Genomic DNA, 14741 nt, shown 5'->3' with positions numbered 1-14741 from the left:
AAAATGTTTTCAACTTTTTTCAATTTTACCCCCGTGGGATATATATTCTACCCACACACATTTGGAACTCTCCTGGGGTACCCTCACACATATTATTCCCTCATTTAGTGGATATTTTCACAAAAACTGTAGTTTTCAAAAATCCAAAATATTGGCTGAAAAAGACTAAATATCAAAAAATCATTGGGCGAATCGCTCTGGAACTGAAATCGGAATGCTCACTGACATTTCCCCTATCTGAAAGTCTGATAAACGCCGGAAAAATGACTAAGTCCAAAAAAAATAATTTTTCAACTTTTTTCAATTTTACCCCCGTGGGATATATATTCTACCCACACACATTTGGGACTCTCCTGGGGTACCCTCACACATATTATTCTCTAATTTAGTGGATATTTTCACAAAAAAGTAAAATTTTCAAAAATCCAGAAAATTGGCTGAAAACGACTAAATATCAAGGACTCATTGGGCGAATCGCTCTGGAACTGAAATCGGAACGCTCACTGACATTTCCCCTATCTGAAAGTCTGATAAACGCCGGAAAAATTACTAAGTCCAAAAAAAAAAAAAAATTTTTTCAACTTTTTTTAATCTTACTTCCGTGGGATATATATTCTACCCACACACATTTGGAACTCTCCTTGGGTACCCTCACACATATTATTCCCTCATTTAGTGGATATTTTCACAAAAAAGTGAAATTTTCAAAAATCCTGAAAATTGGCTGAAAACGACTAAATATCAAGGACTCATTGTTCGAATGGCTCTGGAACTGAAATCGGAATGCTCATTGACATTTCCCCTATCTGAAAGTCTGATAAACGCCGGAAAAATGACTAAGTCAAAAAAAAAATTTTTTAAACTTTTTTCAATTTTACCCCCGTGGGATATATATTCTACCCACACACATTTGGAACTCTCCTGGGGTACCCTCACACATATTATTCTCTAATTTAGTGGATATTTTCACAAAAAAGTGTAGTTTTCAAAAATCCAGAAAATTGGCTGAAAACGACTAAATATCAAGGACTGATTGGGCGAATCGCTCTGGAACTGAAATGGGAACACTCACTGACATTTCCCCTATCTGAAAGTCAGATAAACGCCGGAAAAATGACAGTCCAAAAAAAAATGTTTTCAACTTTTTTCAATTTTACCCCCGTGGGATATATATTCTACCCACACACATTTGGAACTCTCCTGGGGTACCCTCACACATATTATTCCCTCATTTAGTGGATATTTTCACAAAAAAGTGTAGTTTTCAAAAATCCAAAATATTGGCTGAAAAAGACTAAATATCAAAAAATCATTGGGCGAATCGCTCTGGAACTGAAATCGGAATGCTCACTGACATTTCCCCTATCTGAAAGTCTGATAAACGCCGGAAAAATGACTAAGTCCAAAAAAAAATGTTTTCAATTTTACCCCCGTGGGATATATATTCTACCCTCACACATATTATTCCCTAATTTAGTGGATATTTTCACAAAAAAGTGAAATTTTCAAAAATCCAGAAAATTGGCTGAAAACGACTAAATATCAATGACTCATTGGGCGAATCACTCTGGAGCTGAAATCGGAACGCTCACTGACAATTCCCCTATCTGAAAGTCTGATAAACGTCAGAAAAATGACTAAGTCCAAAAAAAAAAATGTTCAACTTTTTTCAATTTTACACCCGTGGGATATATATTCTACCCACACACATTTCGAACTCTCCTGGGGTACCCTCACACATATTATTCCCTCATTTAGTGGATATTTTCACAAAAAAGTGGAATGTTCAAAAATCCAGAAAATTGGCTGAAAACGACTAAATATCAAGGACTGATTGGGCGAATCGCTCTGGAACTGAAATGGGAACACTCACTGACATTTCCCCTATCTGAAAGTCTGATAAACGCCGGAAAAATGACTAAGTCCAAAAAAAAATGTTTTCAACTTTTTTCAATTTTACCCCCGAGGGATATATATTCTACCCACACACATTTGGAACTCTCTTGGGGTACCCTCACACATATTATTCCCTCATTTCGTGGATATTTTCACAAAAAAGTGAAATTTTCAAAAATCCAGAAAATTGGCTGAAAACGACTAAATATCAAGGACTGATTGGGCGAATCGCTCTGGAACTGAAATGGGAACACTCACTGACATTTCCCCTATCTGAAAGTCTGATAAACGCCGGAAAAATGACTAAGTCCAAAAAAAAATGTCTTCAACTTTTTTCAATTTTACCCCCGTGGGATATATATTCTACCCACACACATTTGGAACTCTCCTGGGGTACCCTCACACATATTATTCCCTCATTTAGTGGATATTTTCACAAAAAAAGTGAAATTTTCAAAAATCCAAAATATTGGCTGAAAAAGACTAAATATCAAAAAATCATTGGGCGAATCGCTTTGGAACTGAAATCGGAATGCTCACTGACATTTCCACTATCTGAAAGTCTGATAAACGCCGGAAAAATGACTAAGTCCAAAAAAAAATGTTTTCAACTTTTTTCAATTTTACCCCCGTGGGATATATATTCTACCCACACACATTTGGAACTCTGTTGGGGTACCCTCACACATATTATTCCCTCATTTAGTGGATATTTTCACAAAAAAGTGAAATTTTCAAAAATCCAAAATATTGGCTGAAAAAGACTAAATATCAAAAAATCATTGGGCGAATCGCTCTGGAACTGAAATCGGAATGCTCACTGACATTTCCACTATCTGAAAGTCTGATAAACGCCGGAAAAATGACTAAGTCCAAAAAAAAATGTTTTCAATTTTTTTCAATTTTACCCCCGTGGGATATATATTCTACCCTCACACATATTATTCCCTCATTTAGTGGATATTTTCTCAAAAAAGTGAAATTTTCAAAAATCCAGAAAATTGGCTGAAAACGACTAAATATCAATGACTCATTGGGCGAATCGCTCTGGAGCTGAAATCGGAACGCTCACTGACAATTCCCCTATCTGAAAGTCTGATAAACGTCAGAAAAATGACTAAGTCCAAAAAAAAAAATGTTCAACTTTTTTTAATTTTACACCCGTGGGATATATATTCTACCCACACACATTTGGAACTCTGTTGGGGTACCCTCACACATATTATTCCCTCATTTAGTGGATATTTTCACAAAAAAGTGAAATTTTCAAAAATCCAGAAAATTGGCTGAAAACGACTAAATATCAAGGACTGATTGGGCGAATCGCTCTGGAACTGAAATGGGAACACTCACTGACATTTCCCTTATCTGAAAGTCAGATAAACGCCGGAAAAATGACTAAGTCCAAAAAAAAATGTCTTCACCTTTTTTCAATTTTACCCCCGTGGGATATATATTCTACCCACACACATTTGGAACTCTCCTGGGGTACCCTCACACATATTATTCCCTCATTTAGTGGATATTTTCACAAAAAAAGTGAAATTTTCAAAAATCCAGAAAATTGGCTGAAAACGACTAAATATTAATGACTCATTGGGCGAATCGCTCTGGAGCTGAAATCGGAACGCTCACTGACAATTCCCCTATCTGAAAGTCTGATAAACGTCAGAAAAATGACTAAGTCCAAAAGAAAAAATGTTCAACTTTTTTTAATTTTACACCCGTGGGATATATATTCTACCCACACACATTTCGAACTCTCCTGGGGTACCCTCACACATATTATTCCCTCATTTCGTGGATATTTTCACAAAAAAGTGAAATTTTCAAAAATCCAGAAAATTGGCTGAAAACGACTAAATATCAAGGACTGATTGGGCGAATCGCTCTGGAACTGAAATGGGAACACTCACTGACATTTCCCCTCTCTGAAAGTCTGATAAACACCGGAAAAATGACTAAGTCCAAAAAAAAATGTTTTCAACTTTTTTCAATTTTACCCCCGAGGGATATATATTCTACCCACACACATTTGGAACTCTCTTGGGGTACCCTCACACATATTATTCCCTCATTTCGTGGATGTTTTCACAAAAAAGTGAAATTTTCAAAAATCCAGAAAATTGGCTGAAAACGACTAAATATCAAGGACTGATTGGGCGAATCGCTCTGGAACTGAAATGGGAACACTCACTGACATTTCCCCTATCTGAAAGTCAGATAAACGCCGGAAAAATGACTAAGTCCAAAAAAAAATGTCTTCAACTTTTTTCAATTTTACCCCCGTGGGATATATATTCTACCCACACACATTTGGAACTCTCCTGGGGTACCCTCACACATATTATTCCCTCATTTAGTGGATATTTTCACAAAAAAAGTGAAATTTTCAAAAATCCAGAAAATTGGCTGAAAACGACTAAATATCAAGGACTCATTGGGCGAATCGCTCTGGAACTGAAATCGGAATGCTCATTGACATTTCCCCTATCTGAAAGTCTGATAAACGCCGGAAAAATGACTAAGTCCAAAAAAAAAATTTTTCAACTTTTTTCAATTTTGCCCCCGTGGAATATATATTCTACCCACACACATTTGGAACTCTCCTGGGGTACCCTCTCACATATTATTCCCTCATTTAGTGGATATTTTCACAAAAAAGTGAAATTTTCAAAAATCCAAAATATTGGCTGAAAACGACTAAATATCAATGACTCATTGGGCGAATCACTCTGGAGCTGAAATCGGAACGCTCACTGACAATTCCCCTATCTGAAAGTCTGATAAACGTCAGAAAAATGACTAAGTCCAAAAAAAAAAATGTTCAACTTTTTTCAATTTTACACCCGTGGGATATATATTCTACCCACACACATTTCGAACTCTCCTGGGGTACCCTCACACATATTATTCCCTCATTTAGTGGATATTTTCACAAAAAAAGTGAAATTTTCAAAAATCCAAAATATTGGCTGAAAAAGACTAAATATCAAAAAATCATTGGGCGAATCGCTCTGGAACTGAAATCGGAATGCTCACTGACATTTCCACTATCTGAAAGTCTGATAAACGCCGGAAAAATGACTAAGTCCAAAAAAAAATGTTTTCAACTTTTTTCAATTTTACCCCCGTGGGATATATATTCTACCCACACACATTTGGAACTCTCCTGGGGTACCCTCACACATATTATTCCCTCATTTAGTGGATATTTTCACAAAAAAGTGAAATTTTCAAAAATCCAAAATATTGGCTGAAAAAGACTAAATATCAAAAAATCATTGGGCGAATCGCTCTGGAACTGAAATCGGAATGCTCACTGACATTTCCACTATCTGAAAGTCTGATAAACGCCGGAAAAATTACTAAGTCCAAAAAAAAAAAAAAAATTTTTCAACTTTTTTTAATCTTACTTCCGTGGGATATATATTCTACCCACACACATTTGGAACTCTCCTTGGGTACCCTCACACATATTATTCCCTCATTTAGTGGATATTTTCACAAAAAAGTGAAATTTTCAAAAATCCTGAAAATTGGCTGAAAACGACTAAATATCAAGGACTCATTGTTCGAATGGCTCTGGAACTGAAATCGGAATGCTCATTGACATTTCCCCTATCTGAAAGTCTGATAAACGCCGGAAAAATGACTAAGTCAAAAAAAAAATTTTTTAAACTTTTTTCAATTTTACCCCCGTGGGATATATATTCTACCCACACACATTTGGAACTCTCCTGGGGTACCCTCACACATATTATTCTCTAATTTAGTGGATATTTTCACAAAAAAGTGTAGTTTTCAAAAATCCAGAAAATTGGCTGAAAACGACTAAATATCAAGGACTGATTGGGCGAATCGCTCTGGAACTGAAATGGGAACACTCACTGACATTTCCCCTATCTGAAAGTCAGATAAACGCCGGAAAAATGACAGTCCAAAAAAAAATGTTTTCAACTTTTTTCAATTTTACCCCCGTGGGATATATATTCTACCCACACACATTTGGAACTCTCCTGGGGTACCCTCACACATATTATTCCCTCATTTAGTGGATATTTTCACAAAAAAGTGTAGTTTTCAAAAATCCAAAATATTGGCTGAAAAAGACTAAATATCAAAAAATCATTGGGCGAATCGCTCTGGAACTGAAATCGGAATGCTCACTGACATTTCCCCTATCTGAAAGTCTGATAAACGCCGGAAAAATGACTAAGTCCAAAAAAAAATGTTTTCAATTTTACCCCCGTGGGATATATATTCTACCCTCACACATATTATTCCCTAATTTAGTGGATATTTTCACAAAAAAGTGAAATTTTCAAAAATCCAGAAAATTGGCTGAAAACGACTAAATATCAATGACTCATTGGGCGAATCACTCTGGAGCTGAAATCGGAACGCTCACTGACAATTCCCCTATCTGAAAGTCTGATAAACGTCAGAAAAATGACTAAGTCCAAAAAAAAAAATGTTCAACTTTTTTCAATTTTACACCCGTGGGATATATATTCTACCCACACACATTTCGAACTCTCCTGGGGTACCCTCACACATATTATTCCCTCATTTAGTGGATATTTTCACAAAAAAGTGGAATGTTCAAAAATCCAGAAAATTGGCTGAAAACGACTAAATATCAAGGACTGATTGGGCGAATCGCTCTGGAACTGAAATGGGAACACTCACTGACATTTCCCCTATCTGAAAGTCTGATAAACGCCGGAAAAATGACTAAGTCCAAAAAAAAATGTTTTCAACTTTTTTCAATTTTACCCCCGAGGGATATATATTCTACCCACACACATTTGGAACTCTCTTGGGGTACCCTCACACATATTATTCCCTCATTTCGTGGATATTTTCACAAAAAAGTGAAATTTTCAAAAATCCAGAAAATTGGCTGAAAACGACTAAATATCAAGGACTGATTGGGCGAATCGCTCTGGAACTGAAATGGGAACACTCACTGACATTTCCCCTATCTGAAAGTCTGATAAACGCCGGAAAAATGACTAAGTCCAAAAAAAAATGTCTTCAACTTTTTTCAATTTTACCCCCGTGGGATATATATTCTACCCACACACATTTGGAACTCTCCTGGGGTACCCTCACACATATTATTCCCTCATTTAGTGGATATTTTCACAAAAAAAGTGAAATTTTCAAAAATCCAAAATATTGGCTGAAAAAGACTAAATATCAAAAAATCATTGGGCGAATCGCTTTGGAGCTGAAATCGGAATGCTCACTGACATTTCCACTATCTGAAAGTCTGATAAACGCCGGAAAAATGACTAAGTCCAAAAAAAAATGTTTTCAACTTTTTTCAATTTTACCCCCGTGGGATATATATTCTACCCACACACATTTGGAACTCTGTTGGGGTACCCTCACACATATTATTCCCTCATTTAGTGGATATTTTCACAAAAAAGTGAAATTTTCAAAAATCCAAAATATTGGCTGAAAAAGACTAAATATCAAAAAATCATTGGGCGAATCGCTCTGGAACTGAAATCGGAATGCTCACTGACATTTCCACTATCTGAAAGTCTGATAAACGCCGGAAAAATGACTAAGTCCAAAAAAAAATGTTTTCAATTTTTTTCAATTTTACCCCCGTGGGATATATATTCTACCCTCACACATATTATTCCCTCATTTAGTGGATATTTTCTCAAAAAAGTGAAATTTTCAAAAATCCAGAAAATTGGCTGAAAACGACTAAATATCAATGACTCATTGGGCGAATCGCTCTGGAGCTGAAATCGGAACGCTCACTGACAATTCCCCTATCTGAAAGTCTGATAAACGTCAGAAAAATGACTAAGTCCAAAAAAAAAAATGTTCAACTTTTTTTAATTTTACACCCGTGGGATATATATTCTACCCACACACATTTGGAACTCTGTTGGGGTACCCTCACACATATTATTCCCTCATTTAGTGGATATTTTCACAAAAAAGTGAAATTTTCAAAAATCCAGAAAATTGGCTGAAAACGACTAAATATCAAGGACTGATTGGGCGAATCGCTCTGGAACTGAAATGGGAACACTCACTGACATTTCCCTTATCTGAAAGTCAGATAAACGCCGGAAAAATGACTAAGTCCAAAAAAAAATGTCTTCACCTTTTTTCAATTTTACCCCCGTGGGATATATATTCTACCCACACACATTTGGAACTCTCCTGGGGTACCCTCACACATATTATTCCCTCATTTAGTGGATATTTTCACAAAAAAAGTGAAATTTTCAAAAATCCAGAAAATTGGCTGAAAACGACTAAATATTAATGACTCATTGGGCGAATCGCTCTGGAGCTGAAATCGGAACGCTCACTGACAATTCCCCTATCTGAAAGTCTGATAAACGTCAGAAAAATGACTAAGTCCAAAAGAAAAAATGTTCAACTTTTTTTAATTTTACACCCGTGGGATATATATTCTACCCACACACATTTCGAACTCTCCTGGGGTACCCTCACACATATTATTCCCTCATTTCGTGGATATTTTCACAAAAAAGTGAAATTTTCAAAAATCCAGAAAATTGGCTGAAAACGACTAAATATCAAGGACTGATTGGGCGAATCGCTCTGGAACTGAAATGGGAACACTCACTGACATTTCCCCTCTCTGAAAGTCTGATAAACACCGGAAAAATGACTAAGTCCAAAAAAAAATGTTTTCAACTTTTTTCAATTTTACCCCCGAGGGATATATATTCTACCCACACACATTTGGAACTCTCTTGGGGTACCCTCACACATATTATTCCCTCATTTCGTGGATGTTTTCACAAAAAAGTGAAATTTTCAAAAATCCAGAAAATTGGCTGAAAACGACTAAATATCAAGGACTGATTGGGCGAATCGCTCTGGAACTGAAATGGGAACACTCACTGACATTTCCCCTATCTGAAAGTCAGATAAACGCCGGAAAAATGACTAAGTCCAAAAAAAAATGTCTTCAACTTTTTTCAATTTTACCCCCGTGGGATATATATTCTACCCACACACATTTGGAACTCTCCTGGGGTACCCTCACACATATTATTCCCTCATTTAGTGGATATTTTCACAAAAAAAGTGAAATTTTCAAAAATCCAGAAAATTGGCTGAAAACGACTAAATATCAAGGACTCATTGGGCGAATCGCTCTGGAACTGAAATCGGAATGCTCATTGACATTTCCCCTATCTGAAAGTCTGATAAACGCCGGAAAAATGACTAAGTCCAAAAAAAAAATTTTTCAACTTTTTTCAATTTTGCCCCCGTGGAATATATATTCTACCCACACACATTTGGAACTCTCCTGGGGTACCCTCTCACATATTATTCCCTCATTTAGTGGATATTTTCACAAAAAAGTGAAATTTTCAAAAATCCAAAATATTGGCTGAAAACGACTAAATATCAATGACTCATTGGGCGAATCACTCTGGAGCTGAAATCGGAACGCTCACTGACAATTCCCCTATCTGAAAGTCTGATAAACGTCAGAAAAATGACTAAGTCCAAAAAAAAAAATGTTCAACTTTTTTCAATTTTACACCCGTGGGATATATATTCTACCCACACACATTTCGAACTCTCCTGGGGTACCCTCACACATATTATTCCCTCATTTAGTGGATATTTTCACAAAAAAAGTGAAATTTTCAAAAATCCAAAATATTGGCTGAAAAAGACTAAATATCAAAAAATCATTGGGCGAATCGCTCTGGAACTGAAATCGGAATGCTCACTGACATTTCCACTATCTGAAAGTCTGATAAACGCCGGAAAAATGACTAAGTCCAAAAAAAAATGTTTTCAACTTTTTTCAATTTTACCCCCGTGGGATATATATTCTACCCACACACATTTGGAACTCTGTTGGGGTACCCTCACACATATTATTCCCTCATTTAGTGGATATTTTCACAAAAAAGTGAAATTTTCAAAAATCCAAAATATTGGCTGAAAAAGACTAAATATCAAAAAATCATTGGGCGAATCGCTCTGGAACTGAAATCGGAATGCTCACTGACATTTCCACTATCTGAAAGTCTGATAAACGCCGGAAAAATGACTAAGTCCAAAAAAAAATGTTTTCAATTTTTTTCAATTTTACCCCCGTGGGATATATATTCTACCCTCACACATATTATTCCCTCATTTAGTGGATATTTTCTCAAAAAAGTGAAATTTTCAAAAATCCAGAAAATTGGCTGAAAACGACTAAATATCAATGACTCATTGGGCGAATCGCTCTGGAGCTGAAATCGGAACGCTCACTGACAATTCCCCTATCTGAAAGTCTGATAAACGTCAGAAAAATGACTAAGTCCAAAAAAAAAAATGTTCAACTTTTTTTAATTTTACACCCGTGGGATATATATTCTACCCACACACATTTGGAACTCTGTTGGGGTACCCTCACACATATTATTCCCTCATTTAGTGGATATTTTCACAAAAAAGTGAAATTTTCAAAAATCCAGAAAATTGGCTGAAAACGACTAAATATCAAGGACTGATTGGGCGAATCGCTCTGGAACTGAAATGGGAACACTCACTGACATTTCCCTTATCTGAAAGTCAGATAAACGCCGGAAAAATGACTAAGTCCAAAAAAAAATGTCTTCACCTTTTTTCAATTTTACCCCCGTGGGATATATATTCTACCCACACACATTTGGAACTCTCCTGGGGTACCCTCACACATATTATTCCCTCATTTAGTGGATATTTTCACAAAAAAAGTGAAATTTTCAAAAATCCAGAAAATTGGCTGAAAACGACTAAATATTAATGACTCATTGGGCGAATCGCTCTGGAGCTGAAATCGGAACGCTCACTGACAATTCCCCTATCTGAAAGTCTGATAAACGTCAGAAAAATGACTAAGTCCAAAAGAAAAAATGTTCAACTTTTTTTAATTTTACACCCGTGGGATATATATTCTACCCACACACATTTCGAACTCTCCTGGGGTACCCTCACACATATTATTCCCTCATTTCGTGGATATTTTCACAAAAAAGTGAAATTTTCAAAAATCCAGAAAATTGGCTGAAAACGACTAAATATCAAGGACTGATTGGGCGAATCGCTCTGGAACTGAAATCGGAATGCTCACTGACATTTCCCCTATCTGAAAGTCTGATAAACGCCGGAAAAATGACTAAGTCCAAAAAAAAATGTTTTCAATTTTACCCCCGTGGGATATATATTCTACCCTCACACATATTATTCCCTAATTTAGTGGATATTTTCACAAAAAAGTGAAATTTTCAAAAATCCAGAAAATTGGCTGAAAACGACTAAATATCAATGACTCATTGGGCGAATCACTCTGGAGCTGAAATCGGAACGCTCACTGACAATTCCCCTATCTGAAAGTCTGATAAACGTCAGAAAAATGACTAAGTCCAAAAAAAAAAATGTTCAACTTTTTTCAATTTTACACCCGTGGGATATATATTCTACCCACACACATTTCGAACTCTCCTGGGGTACCCTCACACATATTATTCCCTCATTTAGTGGATATTTTCACAAAAAAGTGGAATGTTCAAAAATCCAGAAAATTGGCTGAAAACGACTAAATATCAAGGACTGATTGGGCGAATCGCTCTGGAACTGAAATGGGAACACTCACTGACATTTCCCCTATCTGAAAGTCTGATAAACGCCGGAAAAATGACTAAGTCCAAAAAAAAATGTTTTCAACTTTTTTCAATTTTACCCCCGAGGGATATATATTCTACCCACACACATTTGGAACTCTCTTGGGGTACCCTCACACATATTATTCCCTCATTTCGTGGATATTTTCACAAAAAAGTGAAATTTTCAAAAATCCAGAAAATTGGCTGAAAACGACTAAATATCAAGGACTGATTGGGCGAATCGCTCTGGAACTGAAATGGGAACACTCACTGACATTTCCCCTATCTGAAAGTCTGATAAACGCCGGAAAAATGACTAAGTCCAAAAAAAAATGTCTTCAACTTTTTTCAATTTTACCCCCGTGGGATATATATTCTACCCACACACATTTGGAACTCTCCTGGGGTACCCTCACACATATTATTCCCTCATTTAGTGGATATTTTCACAAAAAAAGTGAAATTTTCAAAAATCCAAAATATTGGCTGAAAAAGACTAAATATCAAAAAATCATTGGGCGAATCGCTTTGGAACTGAAATCGGAATGCTCACTGACATTTCCACTATCTGAAAGTCTGATAAACGCCGGAAAAATGACTAAGTCCAAAAAAAAATGTTTTCAACTTTTTTCAATTTTACCCCCGTGGGATATATATTCTACCCACACACATTTGGAACTCTGTTGGGGTACCCTCACACATATTATTCCCTCATTTAGTGGATATTTTCACAAAAAAGTGAAATTTTCAAAAATCCAAAATATTGGCTGAAAAAGACTAAATATCAAAAAATCATTGGGCGAATCGCTCTGGAACTGAAATCGGAATGCTCACTGACATTTCCACTATCTGAAAGTCTGATAAACGCCGGAAAAATGACTAAGTCCAAAAAAAAATGTTTTCAATTTTTTTCAATTTTACCCCCGTGGGATATATATTCTACCCTCACACATATTATTCCCTCATTTAGTGGATATTTTCTCAAAAAAGTGAAATTTTCAAAAATCCAGAAAATTGGCTGAAAACGACTAAATATCAATGACTCATTGGGCGAATCGCTCTGGAGCTGAAATCGGAACGCTCACTGACAATTCCCCTATCTGAAAGTCTGATAAACGTCAGAAAAATGACTAAGTCCAAAAAAAAAAATGTTCAACTTTTTTTAATTTTACACCCGTGGGATATATATTCTACCCACACACATTTGGAACTCTGTTGGGGTACCCTCACACATATTATTCCCTCATTTAGTGGATATTTTCACAAAAAAGTGAAATTTTCAAAAATCCAGAAAATTGGCTGAAAACGACTAAATATCAAGGACTGATTGGGCGAATCGCTCTGGAACTGAAATGGGAACACTCACTGACATTTCCCTTATCTGAAAGTCAGATAAACGCCGGAAAAATGACTAAGTCCAAAAAAAAATGTCTTCACCTTTTTTCAATTTTACCCCCGTGGGATATATATTCTACCCACACACATTTGGAACTCTCCTGGGGTACCCTCACACATATTATTCCCTCATTTAGTGGATATTTTCACAAAAAAAGTGAAATTTTCAAAAATCCAGAAAATTGGCTGAAAACGACTAAATATTAATGACTCATTGGGCGAATCGCTCTGGAGCTGAAATCGGAACGCTCACTGACAATTCCCCTATCTGAAAGTCTGATAAACGTCAGAAAAATGACTAAGTCCAAAAGAAAAAATGTTCAACTTTTTTTAATTTTACACCCGTGGGATATATATTCTACCCACACACATTTCGAACTCTCCTGGGGTACCCTCACACATATTATTCCCTCATTTCGTGGATATTTTCACAAAAAAGTGAAATTTTCAAAAATCCAGAAAATTGGCTGAAAACGACTAAATATCAAGGACTGATTGGGCGAATCGCTCTGGAACTGAAATGGGAACACTCACTGACATTTCCCCTCTCTGAAAGTCTGATAAACACCGGAAAAATGACTAAGTCCAAAAAAAAATGTTTTCAACTTTTTTCAATTTTACCCCCGAGGGATATATATTCTACCCACACACATTTGGAACTCTCTTGGGGTACCCTCACACATATTATTCCCTCATTTCGTGGATGTTTTCACAAAAAAGTGAAATTTTCAAAAATCCAGAAAATTGGCTGAAAACGACTAAATATCAAGGACTGATTGGGCGAATCGCTCTGGAACTGAAATGGGAACACTCACTGACATTTCCCCTATCTGAAAGTCAGATAAACGCCGGAAAAATGACTAAGTCCAAAAAAAAATGTCTTCAACTTTTTTCAATTTTACCCCCGTGGGATATATATTCTACCCACACACATTTGGAACTCTCCTGGGGTACCCTCACACATATTATTCCCTCATTTAGTGGATATTTTCACAAAAAAAGTGAAATTTTCAAAAATCCAGAAAATTGGCTGAAAACGACTAAATATCAAGGACTCATTGGGCGAATCGCTCTGGAACTGAAATCGGAATGCTCATTGACATTTCCCCTATCTGAAAGTCTGATAAACGCCGGAAAAATGACTAAGTCCAAAAAAAAAATTTTTCAACTTTTTTCAATTTTGCCCCCGTGGAATATATATTCTACCCACACACATTTGGAACTCTCCTGGGGTACCCTCTCACATATTATTCCCTCATTTAGTGGATATTTTCACAAAAAAGTGAAATTTTCAAAAATCCAAAATATTGGCTGAAAACGACTAAATATCAATGACTCATTGGGCGAATCACTCTGGAGCTGAAATCGGAACGCTCACTGACAATTCCCCTATCTGAAAGTCTGATAAACGTCAGAAAAATGACTAAGTCCAAAAAAAAAAATGTTCAACTTTTTTCAATTTTACACCCGTGGGATATATATTCTACTCACACACATTTCGAACTCTCCTGGGGTACCCTCACACATATTATTCCCTCATTTAGTGGATATTTTCACAAAAAAAGTGAAATTTTCAAAAATCCAAAATATTGGCTGAAAAAGACTAAATATCAAAAAATCATTGGGCGAATCGCTCTGGAACTGAAATCGGAATGCTCACTGACATTTCCACTATCTGAAAGTCTGATAAACGCCGGAAAAATGACTAAGTCCAAAAAAAAATGTTTTCAACTTTTTTCAATTTTACCCCCGTGGGATATATATTCTACCCACACACATTTGGAA

The sequence above is a fragment of the Phyllobates terribilis genome, unplaced genomic scaffold, assembly GCF_046119375.1.
Source record: "Phyllobates terribilis strain yellow unplaced genomic scaffold, ASM4611937v1 Scaffold_3__8_contigs__length_932513732, whole genome shotgun sequence".
NCBI classification, from domain to species: domain Eukaryota; kingdom Metazoa; phylum Chordata; class Amphibia; order Anura; family Dendrobatidae; genus Phyllobates; species Phyllobates terribilis.
The sequence above is the reverse complement of the archived record's forward strand: the minus strand, read 5'-3'. Positions refer to the sequence as shown.